Source organism: Dromiciops gliroides, chromosome 1, assembly GCF_019393635.1.
Source record: "Dromiciops gliroides isolate mDroGli1 chromosome 1, mDroGli1.pri, whole genome shotgun sequence".
NCBI lineage: Eukaryota > Metazoa > Chordata > Mammalia > Microbiotheria > Microbiotheriidae > Dromiciops > Dromiciops gliroides.
In genome coordinates this window covers 141,892,601-141,906,698 of record NC_057861.1, presented here as the reverse complement: position 1 = coordinate 141,906,698, position 14,098 = coordinate 141,892,601, and the positions used below count along the sequence as shown (strand labels likewise).

General features: G+C 35.9%; 1 protein-coding gene across 1 annotated transcript in view; it reads left to right on the top strand.

Annotated features, from left to right (window-relative positions):
- The window catches only part of VPS13B (vacuolar protein sorting 13 homolog B), a 996,174-nt gene that overhangs the window by 537,316 nt on the left and 444,760 nt on the right, over positions 1-14,098 (top strand). The gene's annotated exons all lie outside the window — the stretch shown is intronic.

Sequence of the window (14,098 nt, the reverse complement as noted above, 5' to 3'; positions counted from 1 at the left end):
GGGTTTTTTTTGTCATCTGAGACCTGCTTGGGGAGGATAACGAGGAAGAGTGGAAAAAGTGGTAATGTTTCTGGAGTGTTCCCCCTTCCCTTATTTATGTAATGTGGTCAACAAAAGAGGCTTATGATTAAATGTATCAGTATCCTGCAATTGCTGGCCTTACAGTTTCTGATTTTTAAAAATGTATATAATTTAACATTTTGGGGCACATAATGCATCCAGAGAGGTAACTGAACATAGTTTTATTGTTTGTTTTTATAAAGAACAGGAATATATAAGTCAAGGTGTTGTGATCTAATAATCATTGTTAATGCCTTTATCTTGTTTGATCTTAAAACTTTGTGGTAGGGGTTTCCCCTTATTGTTTATTTTTAATTTTATTCATTCTCTTGCTATCAAGAAAATATTTAGCTCTAGACCAGTTCTTCACCTTGAGTAATCTATTGAAACACATGGACCTCTTCTCAGGAAAAAAAAAGTTTTGGAATGCATAAAATAAAATACAAAGGATGACAGGGAAAACATATTGAAATAAAGGTGCCAACTCCCCCCCCCCCACTAAAATCTGGCTATAATTTCTTTAGGGGTTCATGGATCTCAGGTTAAGAACCCCTACACTGGAACAAGACTAGCTATGTCTTGAGCTGAACATAAATGAAAATCTTTGAGAATTAAGCAACAAATGATTATACTAGAAAAAAATTGAGTAAACCTTTTCAGTGTATGGGAATAATTGGATCTTTAAGGGATCTTCCAGTTCTAAATTTTTAATCCTGTTCCTCCATCATTTATTTGATTCTCCTATACCCCAAAACATGGGTCCATATGTTTATTTACCAGTTGCTTCTTGTGTACCATACTTTTAGGACAGTAGGCGAGGTTCCTGTCTCCATATTGGATATTGATACCTGTTTCATTATAAAAAATTAATAATGAATGATTTTGTATATCAGAATTTTTGGCATATTTTGCTATATTAATCTTTATTTTAGTTTTTTTTCCCCCTTTGGGGCAATGAGGGTTAAGTGACTTGCCCAGGGTCACATAACTAGTAAGTGTCAAGTTTCTGAGGCCAGATTTGAAGTCAGGTCCTCCTGAATCCAGGGCCCATGCTTTATCTACTGTGCCACCAAGTTGCCCCCAAGAGGTCTCTTGTTGTTTTTTTGTTTTTGTTTTTTTTTAGTGAGGCAATTAGGGTTAAGTGACTTGCCCAGGGTCACACAGCTAGTAAGTGTCAAGTGTCTGAGGCTGGATTTGAACTCAGGTACTCCTGACTCCAGGGCCAGTGCTCTATCCACTGCGCCACCTAGCTGCCCCCCCAAGAGGTCTCTTAACATTTACTCTGGGTGAACTATTTCTTAGCAAGCAGTGTTATTTCAGGACTTTTGCTTTTTTTCTTTGCTTAGCAATAGCACATAAATGTATACTATCAGTAGTGGTAATTCACACACTGGAAATGAAAAAGAAAATATAATTCTTCTTGATTTAAAAATACAGCAACAATAAAATACCTCATACATTAAAAAAAAATACAGCAACAAAAAAGAAAACCAGGATAAATTCTTCATTACCTTACTCTCTAGAAAATTGTAGTTATATTAGATGAAGTTTTGAGCTTAGTTTGCTTAACTCCTTAAGAAAGGATATATTTTTTTTCAAATCCTAAACACTAAGTAGAAATTATGTATTCCTGCATTGTAGCCCTGCCTCTGTCATTGGTCATTCGTGACTTCAGACAAGCCAATTTATCTTGTAAGAACTAATAAATGATTGAAAAGCTTTACTCAAATCTAAAATGCTATATAAGTGCTAAAATATTGTTTCCCAGTTCCCTTAAGACAGAAACTGACATGTTAAGCTCTCAATAAAACTTGACACCTTATGTTCACAATAAAATTTGGCTTTTATTATTTATTGGTTCAGGAATTCTAAGTGCTATTCAAAGCAGCTTATTTCTCTGTCACAGGAAGCCAGTGTGAGGTGCTGCTGTTCTTAAAATTCAGTTTATATGTAGAAGCCATTGATTTCCAGTTCAATATCCAATTTTTAAAAGTTATAGCTATCCTATACTTGATTATGTAGACTCATAACAGAATTTATGACAGTTTTTCTTCATAAAATATGAATCTTGTGGCTTTTGAGGAAATGCTCTCTAAAATTTTAATCCAGATTAAGCTTTCTGTAAATTTCATTCTCAGATACAAGTGCAATCAAATATTTTTATCTTCTTTCAACTTGCTACTCAACTGGTATTTTACTAATTGCTGATGATTGTTTTTAAATGTATTACTAAAAACCATTTGACATCAGTATTTTCATGACATGTTCAATGTAAAAATATAAACTTTTTTGGGGGGGGCAGTTGGGGTTAAGTGACTTGCCCAGGGTCACACAGCTAGTAAGTGTCAAGTGTCTGAGGTCAGATTTGAACTCAGGTCCTCCTGAATCCAGGGTCAGTGCTTTATCCACCGTACCACCTAGCTGCCCTCCTTTCCCCCCTCCCCATAGCCATTACTTCTTGACAAGTGTTTCTAACTATCGGTATATGAATTTTTTAAAAACCTGATTATTGAAAGTATAGCTACTGCATATACTATTAGACATGATTAACATGTTGGTTTCCTTAACTGCTTTTTTTTCTTCTTTAAATTTTTTGGTTATGAGGTGATTGATTCTCTTAGTGGCAGGAGGGGAATGCTCTATTGGAGAACAAAAATGATGTAAAAACAATAGATATCACTTGATATCAGGTTTTTGGTTTTTAAAGAAAATATATCTGCTAAATTGGATCAGGATTATCTTTAAAAGGTGTCTTTTATAGCATATGGACTTTAAGTGAATCTGATTTTTAAAAATATGAGCATTCTAACAACTGCTTGTATTAAATAGTAAAAAGAGTATTTGTTTACATGATCCTTGGATGATTTCTTCTTTAAGCTATTAGTAATTCTTTTCATGCTGACAGGTTGAAAGGGAGCTCTGCACTTGTGTGATAGTAAACCTAGAGCTTCCTGAATTTCAGTCTGGGTGGTGGTAGAGCTAGAAACATGAGTGAGGCTTAAGTACTGGGCTTAGAAACAGTTAATCATTTTTACCGCCCTTGCATTGAAATAGCCTGAGCAAAGGTAGTGTAGACTAAAGCAGGCCACTTGTTACTGTTGACTTAAGTACAAACAGCGGTCGAAGTGTTTAGCCCTTGGGGAGGTTCTGTGATTGAACAAGAACGCTGTAGTTATTTTGATAAGGCTGAGAGAGCAGCAGCGTGGCCAAGCTATGATCATCATCCCTGTGCTTTGAGGCAGGCCAAGGATGGAGGCCTCCAGTGTTTGGCTCTTCCTGATGAATAAAGATAAATTCAACTAGGAAAATAAACTCTGTATTTTGGTCAATTTGCAGCAATTGGTGAAAGAATTAAACTGTATATTTTAGGACTTGGCATCAGGAGGTGTGGGAAAATAGTTCAGCGTCTCTGATTCTGGCTTGATCTGGCTGTAGATTTGGAAACAGAGCAGAAAATTAATGCATAAACATATTTAACAATACCACACCGAATGTTGTGAATCCAAAATGAAAATTGAAACTGCTTGAGGAAGGAAAGCAAAAATTCTTCTTATGACAGCTTATGTTTTAAATTTGAGACCATACTTTCTTCAAACTCTTACTCAATATAACTAATAGTATTAAAAATTGAGGTCTCATTCATTTGAGATGTGACTACACCACAGATTTCTGTTCTGAGGATTTTGTGTTGTTCTTATTACTGTAGGGAGGATTTAATTTATGCATGCTTGGGATTGGAGAAACTCTGTAAAGGAAGACATACTAACCACAGTTTCTGTTCATATTGTTTTCGATTAGACTTGACTTTTGCAACATTTATCTTGTTCTGGTATTAGTTTGTGTTTTATTAGATGTTGTGTTGCTTTAAAAAAGAAACTAACAAAAGAACCTACATTCTTTTTGTGGTTTCTGGATCTCTTAGGAATTTCAACTGTGACAGAGTTAGAACTTCTTTTGGAGAAGCATTTACATGAAAATCCCTAGCAGAGAACTGTTTGTTCTGCTTAGTGTGGTTAGATCAATAGGCTACTCCTATTTCTTAAAGTTGAGGTCTGTAATCACAGGTCACAATAAATTACTGGACATTGATTGGTGTTTTTTGGTCTTCAAACATTCCCACACCAAACACTTTACAACTTTGTATATTACTCCTGTATCTTTGCCAATTTAATATCCTGGGGGACTAAGAAAAATGAAGTTATTAAAAGGAGCTGTTGAAACACTTTGGCAATAGTAAAAACTTCCTAAAGAAGTTGAATACATCCTCTTGTTAGATAAATCAGAGAAGCACAGATTTTGAACTAGAAAAGGCCTTAGGGAACATCTGGTCACAGTCATGGAATCATGGAATATGAGAGTTGCGGAGGGACCTTAGTGGCCATCTGGTCCAGCCCATACACTCCTTCACTTGACACCTCAGTTAGCTAGAGCCCAGAGAAGGAATGTCACTTGTCCAAATTAGGTGGGCATATGACGTGCTGACCTCAAACTCTAGCCCATAGGCCTGCCACTCTCTCTACTTCATCATGAGAGTACATAGGAGAATGGAAGAAAAAAAGGCATCTATAATAATGATTTGATAATAATGGATAAAGTATAATAATGGTTCCAATACATTGCACTTTATTGATTGAGTCCTCCAGAATATTTTGAAATCTGCATTTGTAGAATATAGATTTGTCTTTTATCAGTCTATGCAAAATACTGGGCTGCTATTGAATAATTCTAGCCTCCAAATCATATTTTAGGTGCTAAATTGTTACAACCTACAGCATTATATTTCAGTTTTTACCATTTCCTTTCATGATTTACATTGATAACTAAGTCTTTGCTACCTAATGATAACCCCTCTGTAATTTCTGGTGATGATAAGAGTTTATCCTGAAATACCATTATAAATCCCTCCCTTTCTAGAAACAAATCCACATGACTCAGCCATTTGATATTTAAGTCCTCATTGCTTAATTAGTTCTTGTGAATATTGCCAATGATGTAACTTTTGATTCTGTTCTTGTATCTTAGCTTCTTCACAGGCACCATCCAGAGGTAAACAACTTTGAATTATACATAATAAAGCCAATGGTATATACCTGTTACTGGACAACTAGGTGAGATGGAGCACCGGGCCTATAGGCAGGAAGGCTCATCTTATCCATTGATTCACTGTGACCTCTAGATTCATCAATTTCTTGCTTCAACATCCATTAAGAATTTCATTGTAATCACATCCAAGTGGGATTTTAACATCAGTGGAGAAAGATGTCACAAGATGAAAGAGCTATTCACTGTGTTTTCTAGGAAAGCCATATAGCTTTATGTTATCCATATATATCAAATGATTTTTGGTTTGACTCCTTTTTAAATTTTGAAGCAAATTATGGCATATGAATGTAAATCAATATTATTGTGTTATAAGATATATGGGAAGACTTGTATGAAGTGATAAAGAGTGAAATAAATGGAACCTGCAGAAGGATTTATACAATAACAATAGCATTTGAAGGAAAAACAACATCAAAAGACTTAAAATCTATGTTCAAAACAGACCAACCACAATTCTAAAGCACCAATGCTTAAATGTTTCCCAGCTTCTGACAGAGAGGTGATGGATTTAGGGTGCAGAATGAGAAATACATTATCAAACAATATATTATATACATATACAATATACAAATATATATACTATATATATTATCAAACAAACAATATAGGAATTAATTTTGCCTGTTGATTTAAACACACTGAGCAGAACAAACAGTTCTCTGCTAGGGATTTTCATGTGAATGCTTCTCTAAAAGAACAATATTTAGGAACTTTTATTGATTTTGATGACTGGTAGTTAAGGTTTTTGATAACCTTTTCAATAAGGTCACAGACTAGATCTAGAAGGGACTTTAGAAATGGTCTAGTATAATGGTCCAAGATTGTTCCAAAGGACTCATAATGGAAAATGCTCTCCAAATCCAGAAAAAAAAAAAGAACTGTGGAATCTAGATGCAGATTGAACCATAGTATTTTTACTTTTTTTTTTTGGTTTTTCTTTTTTGAGGTTTTTCCCTTTTGCTCTGATTCTTCTTTCACAGCATGACTAATGCAGAAATATGTTTAATGTGATTGTACATATATAACCTATATCAGATTGCTTGCTGTCTTAGGGAGGGGCCGGAGGGAGAAAAATTTGAAACTAGAAATCTTAGGAAAACAAATGTTGAAAGTCATTGCTACATGTAACTAGAAAATAATAAAATACTTTTATGATTAAAAAAAGGAAATGGTCTAGTATAACCCTCTCCTTTTTGACATGATGTTTCTGATAGCAGTCTTCAAAAGTAGTATGTTAGACTGATCATTGTTCCTCATATTGCAGGTTAGGAATTCTAGGATTTCATCTGAGATCTCTAAGAGGCCGACAGAACTAGAGCCTTCATATTTCTAAATGTTTTAAGGGTAATGGTGAAAAATCTGCAGGATACAGCAGGGGAGCATATAAAGAGACTCTCTTCTTTTAGGAATGAATGTGTTCCTGAGTAGTATAGCTTGAGGGACATGGATAGATCTAAAGAAATTGAAAAATGAAAAAAATTATGATTCAGTAAACCAAGTAAGGTATACAGTACACTGAGCCAGACAAGGCTTGAGTAGTAATTGTCTTCTCCTATTTTTAGTTATCCCTTGTTTATAGATATGAAATGTAACAAATTATTTCCTTTCCTTTAACTTAAAAAAAATTGAATGTAAATTTTTATTAAAACTCACAGAAGCATAAATTTAGTACCAAAAAGGACTTTTGATACCATCTTGACCTATTCTGCCATTTCACATGTGAGGAAACTTTGTGCTTTGTTTTTATCTTCTTATCCTAAGCTCTATAATGCCTAAAACTGGTATAGGCACTTCATAAAGACATGTTAAATTGAATTGAATTTTCTCTCACTCAGATGCAAATTGGTGGTAACAGTAGCTAGACTTCCTTAAAAATAGGGAAAGGAGGGGCAGCTAGATGGCGCAGTGGATAGAGCACCGACCCTGGAGTCAGGAATACCTGAGTTCAAATCTGGCCTCAGACACTTAACACTTACTAGCTGTGTGACCCTGGGCAAATCACTTAACCCCAATTGCCTCACTAAAAAAATTTAAAAAAAAAACAAAAAAAAAATAGGGGAAGGGAAATTAGTTCAACCAACCTGTATTAAGTGCCTAATATATGCCTAGTACCCTCTGTAAAACAAAATATCCCTTCTCAGGGAAAGTACACAGTCCACTGTCAGGATAAGACCTGTGCAGAGATAAATATTATGTAAGATCAGGGTAAAAAAATAAGGTAAAAAATGCTCTCCTCGCAGGAGGTGGATTGTGCTTTCAGCAGCAAGCAGAGAAGAGGAAGAAGGGGCTACAGACCTAGATGAGGCCTGGTGAGAGACTTAGGGACCATCAAGGCCAGTCTCCTCATTTTACAGGATGAGGGACATCATAAATGAACTCATCCTCAGTATTCCTAGCCCTCCTATTGTAACTCAGTGTTTATAGAGATTGAGCTCTTGGAGGAATGTTATGTGGTAGAGAGAAAAGCTAGGATGTTAGAAATTGTTAATAATTCAATTCAGTCATATCATGCCCCTAATTATGGCCTTATATTTACCTACAGGGAATACAAGATGAAAAGGCAGTGGTCCTTGACCTTTAGATGCTCATTCACTTCCTGGTTTTTGATGAGGACCCTGAAATATCATAAAATTGAAGTTGGGAAATCACTGATATATAAACGTCCATTAAGACTTTGGGTTTCAGAATTTGTGAAAGCTGGATGTGTGTAACCACTCTCTTTGGGGACAGTCTTCATAGTGACCTACAATTCTCAATAATTTTCCAGGCTATCACTTCTGAATTGGCTACACTCCTCTGCCTCCCCAGACTTGACTTTTTGATGAACCATTTTAACTACCAAATTATTCCCACTATTTCACTCTTTTCCCCCTATTCAAGTGCTGGTGAATAGAACTAGAAGAAGTCACATTGCTATGTTGATTTTCTTCTGATTCATCTAATCTCTGCTATAAACTAACTTCAGCTAGTAGATCATTTCAACTTGGCCATAATTTTGTCCTCTATAATCAGTCCCCATTTACCACAATGGGTATTCCAAACAAGTTCTCCTGTTTGCCCTCTGGCTGCCTCCAGCAGCCCCTCCTCTTGTCCCCCCTGGCGAAGCACCTTCACTTCCTCCTCTTCTCCTCATTTCACATCCCTCTGACATCATCCCCACTGTCTTCTGCTTCACCCCTGTCTCCCATGAAAAAAGAGGTGGCCTTCTTGCCACAGGTAATCCCTGATCCTGGCATCTTCCTTGTTCTTCAGCCAATTGCCCATAATATCATCTCCACCCTTATACTCACTCTATTCCTATCTACCAGCCCTTTTACCTATTCCTTTGAAAAATATCCATGCCTCTTCCGTCCTTAAAAACATGTCGCTTGATGCGGTGATCCCTGCTACTTATCCTATATATCTGCAAAGGGGAGTAACATCTAAACTTTCTAAGTTTAGAAACATCTACATTTGGTGCCTCTCATCTCACTATCTTCTAAACTTTCTGCAGTCTGCTTCATTATTCAGCTGACACTGTTCTCTCCCAAGCTACCCCTGACCTCTTAATTGTCAAATCTCATGACTTTTTCTTAATTTTTATCCTCCTTGAGCTCTCTGCATCATTTGGCACTGTTGATCTTCTCCTCTTGGAGACAAGATACTCTTCTCTCCTATGAATTTCATTGTCAAAGGCCACTATCATTCCCTCAGTCACCCAGACTCCATGCATACATAATCTGTGGTCAACTATTGTTCTTACCTTTATAAGAGCTCTTGTATTTATCTCTTTTCCACTTCCACTGTCACCACACTAGTTTAGACTCTGCATTTCTTGTTTGAATTATTGCTATCTTTTACTAAGCGGTTTCCCTGCATCAAATCTCTTTCCACTCCAGTCTATCCTTCATTCAGCTTCCAAAGTGATCTTAAAGCATAGGCCTGACTATGACCACCCTTCTGAATTACCTCCAGTGGTTCCCTGTTTCCTCCATCATTAAATAGAAAGTCCATTGTATGACACTTAAAGTTCATCATGGCCTACTCCTTTCTTCTCCTCCATTAATTCTGTAGTACAGCCATACTGGCCTCCTTTCTGTTTCTCAAACAGGGCATTTTTACTATGTCCCAAGCCTAGATTGCTGTCTTTCCCCACCTCTGCCTCTTACCTTCCTTCCAGACTCTGTTCAGATCCTACTTTCTCCTTGTCCCCTCAGCTTCTAGTGTTTTCCTTTCTGAAACTGGCCTCATTCTACATCTCAAATACAGACTCAGGTAAATCTCATTTGTACTGAGTTAATTAAATAGTGTCTCACCCTATTAGAATGTGAACTTCTTTTAAGACAGTTACTATTTTTGCCTTTCTTTATATCCCTAGGACTGAGCATAATGCCAAGCAATAGTAAGTGCTTAATAAATGATTGTAGATTGATTTAAACATTATCATGTACAGAAAGGTAAAATAAGACTTCATTTTCAAAATTTGACTTGTGCCCAATCTTTCTGGAGTTCATAGATGGTGTTAATTTATAGGCTCAGTGGATAAAGCATTGGGCCCAGAGTTGGAAAGACCTGTGCTCAAGTCCAGTCTCAAACACTAGCTCTGTGACTCTGGGCAAGTCATTTAATTGCCTCAGTTTCCTCAATTGTAAAATGGGGATCATAAAAGAACCTACTTTGGGGCAGCTAGATGGCACAGTGGATAAAGCACCGGCCCTGGATTCAGGAGTACCTGAGTTCAAATCCGGCCTCAGACACTTGACACTTACTAGCTCTATGACCCTGGGCAAGTCACTTAACCCCCATTGCCCCACAAAAAAGCAAAACAAAACAAAACAAATAAATAAAAGAACCTACTTCTCTGGGTTGTTATAAGGATCAAATATGATAACATTTAAAATGCGTGTTTCCTTTTTTCCTTACTGTATTTTAATTTCTTGTATATTATATGTGTTTCGTAATTAGAGAAATTGTGAAGGAGGCAGCTGTGGGTCATCCAGTACAACACTAATAATTTTGAAATGAAGAAATAGGGATGTATTAATGAAATGATTATTTATGATTGCATAGCTAGTGACTTGCCCAAGAATCATATAGTTAGGGAATGAACTAGGACTTCATTTGCATCAATCCATTTTGGGACTTTGCAGTTGCTTAATGAAGCCTATTGATCAATTAATTGACTAATTAATTAAGCAAACAAACATTTATTAAGCACCCCTGTGGTAGGCACTGGGGTTATGAAGAGAAAAGCAAAACCTTTTCTGACCTCATATAACTTATACTCTTTAAAGGGAGACAAAATATACACATAAAAGTCTAGAAAAATGCAGACAAAATTAGAAAAAAGCAAGAAATTGGAGAAAAAATGTCTTTACAGCAAGTTTCTCTGATAAAGATCACATTCTCAAATATATAGGGACCTTTGCCAAATTTATAAAAATAAGAGCCATTCCTGAGTTGTTAAATGGTCAAGGGATATAAATAGATATTTTTCAGAGAAAGATATCAAAGTTTTCAATAGTCATATGAAAAAATACTCTGAATAACCAAAAATCAGAGAAATGTACATTAAAAAAACTCTGAGGTATCACCTTACACTCATCCAGATTGGCTAACATGACAAAAAAGAAAATACCAAATGCTGGAGGGATGTGGAAAAATAGGTACACTAATGCACTTTTGGAAGAGCTGTGAATTAGTCCAGCCATTCTGTAGAGCAATTTGGAACTATGCCTCAAAAAACATTAAACTGTGCATATTCCTTGACCCAGCAATACCACCCCTACATCCATACTCCAAGGAGATCAAAGAAAGAGGAAAAGGACCTATATGTACAATGATATTTGTAATACCTCCTTTTGTGTTGTCAAAGAATTGAAAAGTAAACAAATTACATTATGTGATTGTGATAGAATTCTGTTGTTTTGTAAGAAATGATGAAGTGGATAGTTTCAGAACAACCTGGGAAGATTTGTACGAACTAAAGCAAAGTGAAGTAAGCAGAACCAGGAGGATAATTTACACAGTAAACTACAATGTTATAAAGATAATCAACTGTCGGAAAAAGCTCAGTAACTCTGATCAACACAATGATCCACCACAGTTCCAAAGGACTCATGATGAAAAATGCTTTCCACCTCCAGATAGAAAACTGGTAGGCTCAGAGTACAGATTGAAGCTTATTTTTTTCCCGTTCTTCTCTTCCCCCCCCCACCCCCCCAACCCCCATGGGACGTGGCTAATGTGGAAATATGTTTTGCATGACTTCGTATTTGAAATAGGTATTGTATTACTGTCTTTTCAGTGGGTGGAGGAGTCACAGGGGAAAGAGAAAATTTGAAACAAAAAAAAAATTACATTAAATTTTGTAAAGTCTATACAAAATAAATGCAAGACAACTGGGGAGAGACACCAGCATGTAGGGGAATCAGGACAGATTTCAATTAGAAGGTGTGGTTTTTGAGCTGAACTTTAAAGGAAACTAGGGATGCTAAGAGTCAGAAGTGGCTTGGTATACAGAAATCAGTTCAAAATCTAAGCTCTACTGGATGGTAGGTTGATTGATTTTTGATAGTGTTTACCTTCATTAACCCTAGTAAGGACTTTAAAAAGTTTCATCGCAGATTCATATCTCATAGCATGTTTTAGTTTAGATTAAATTTTCTTATTAAAGAATCTTTGACAGAAATGAACTTCTGATGGTTAGCAAAATCCTTTGAAATTTTCAGGAAAACTATAATCTTAAAACAAGGAAATAGAGAGAGAGAGAAAAAAAAGAATGTCAGAAAACAGTCACTTTAGTTTTGAACAGCACAGTTATCTGTAACTAAGCCACTAAATGGAAACAGCTTCCTGGATGAAGTTTCAGAAGGCAAGATTGAATACTGAAGTGTTTATCTGCATACCTAAAAGCAAAGCAAAAAAGAAGATAAAAAAGCATTTGCTTCATAAAATACAGGCCAAGTGATACCGCATATTAACTGTGAAATGTGATTTTAATGTGATTTCCTAAAATTTCTTGCTTTTTAAAATTGTATCTTAAAGCAGAGTTTAGGAAAAACTGAGCTGGGCTGGGGGGTAGTGGTGGTGATGGAGATGTTGTACTTTCTTTCATATGGAAGGAATTCTGAATCAGATCTAGGAAGAAGGTGTCCATGTGTCAGCTGCCTTCCCCTTCCAACCCCTTTGTTCCTATGTTTCTGGATTGTACTGAAATATCTTAACCCAAAATATAATGCTATTTAAAAAAGAAAACAAATAAGAAAGTAGTAATGGGGGTTGTGGAGAACAAAAATAAACAACTCATTTCAGAAAAAAAGAAGTCATTTCATAAAAATGTCTTTAATGAACAAAAATTTAGCTTCTTAATAAAAATAAATAAATACTCCTCTTCCTCTTCCTTTTTCCAGTAGTTTTCTTTTTGCTTATAGCAAATCCATCACATGGTTTCAGTAGTTCTGACAGTTTTTCCTTTCATGGATCTCAGAATCACAGATGTTGGTTTATTGGTTCAAATACTGTCACTTCTGTCCATAATGATCAAAAACATGTACTTCATTCTTGTGAGTGTTCTCACCCTGACTAACTCTAGATCTTTCATGATTAAAGCAGCACAATCTGAGTAAGGTATAGAAATGTAAAATTAGAAATTCAATTATAAAATAACATTAAGTAAATACTAGGTGCATATGTTACAAAGATAGTTATGACCCATTCCCAGGGATCAGATTTTTATCCCCTTAGCTTCTAGTTCTTTGCTCTTCTTTCTTTCTTTTAATTCCTCCCCCCCACTTCCAGGACCATAAGGTTTGTTTTGCTGCAGGCTATAATCTCTTAGATGTTATACTCCTCCTTAACCCTTCTCTTCCTTTCTAGTCACATCCATAAGTGTTTAATTAGCACTTACTCTGTGCCAGGCATTGTGCTAAGCACTGGCAATACAAATACAAGTAGGGAGAAAAGACAGCCCTTGCCCGCAAGAAGTTAACATTCTAAAAAAGTATATTCTAATTATTATATTCTAAACTCTTAATAGGAAGCTGGAAGGGATACAGAGCAAGGGTACTCAATGCCAGTCAGGAGGGAAGCGTAAAGAGTAATTAAGGAATTCCCACTTATTTCTCTTTAAGTTTCATGTGTTTATTTCCACACTAAACTCTCTGTGTGTGTGTGTGTGTGTGTGTGAGTGAGTGAGAGAGAGAGAGAGAGAGAGAGAGAGAGAGAGAGAGAGAGAGAGACTTTTTTTTTTTTGTTTTGGTTAGGAGTATGTTTCACTTGATGTTTATTTCCTACATTTTTTCATGTTTGTGTTCTCTTTTCACACAACCCAAATTTGATTTAATAGGAAGGTTTACCCTTTCTCCACTTTACACTATTACACTAGTGTATTCTTTTTACATTCCTTTCTTGTCCTCCTCTTAAAACATTGAGAACAGAACTAGTCCACTCTTAGGACTTTTTTTTTTAACTCCCAAAATGCCCTCCGAAGACATTGCATTTCTATAAGAAAGGAGTTCCTAATTGTTTTGTGTCATGTACCCCTTTAACGGTCTAGTGAAGATTTTGAACCCTTTTCAGAAGAATATTTTTAAATGCATAAAATAAAATAATATGATTACAGAAGAAACCCATCCTTTTTTGAGAAGGTTAAAAGAACTCTAGCATGAGTGGATGGTCAGGAGTGAAGATAGCAATCTTAGTTTTCTTACTGTAAGGATGAGGCAGTGCTTAAATATGTATATTTGATTCCTGTGCTTATTAAGACTTTATCTGGACCATGCCTTTTGAGTATCTTTATCCCAAATGACAATTAGTCTTTCTCTGTACAGGCACTAAAGAAGTCATACACGTTTTAAATTGTCACTTCAGAAAGTCAAGATGTATCTACTTAAGAAATGAGATGGAATGTTGGCATTTGGGTGCAAGAATGGTTTCTACAGTTCTGGCAAAATAT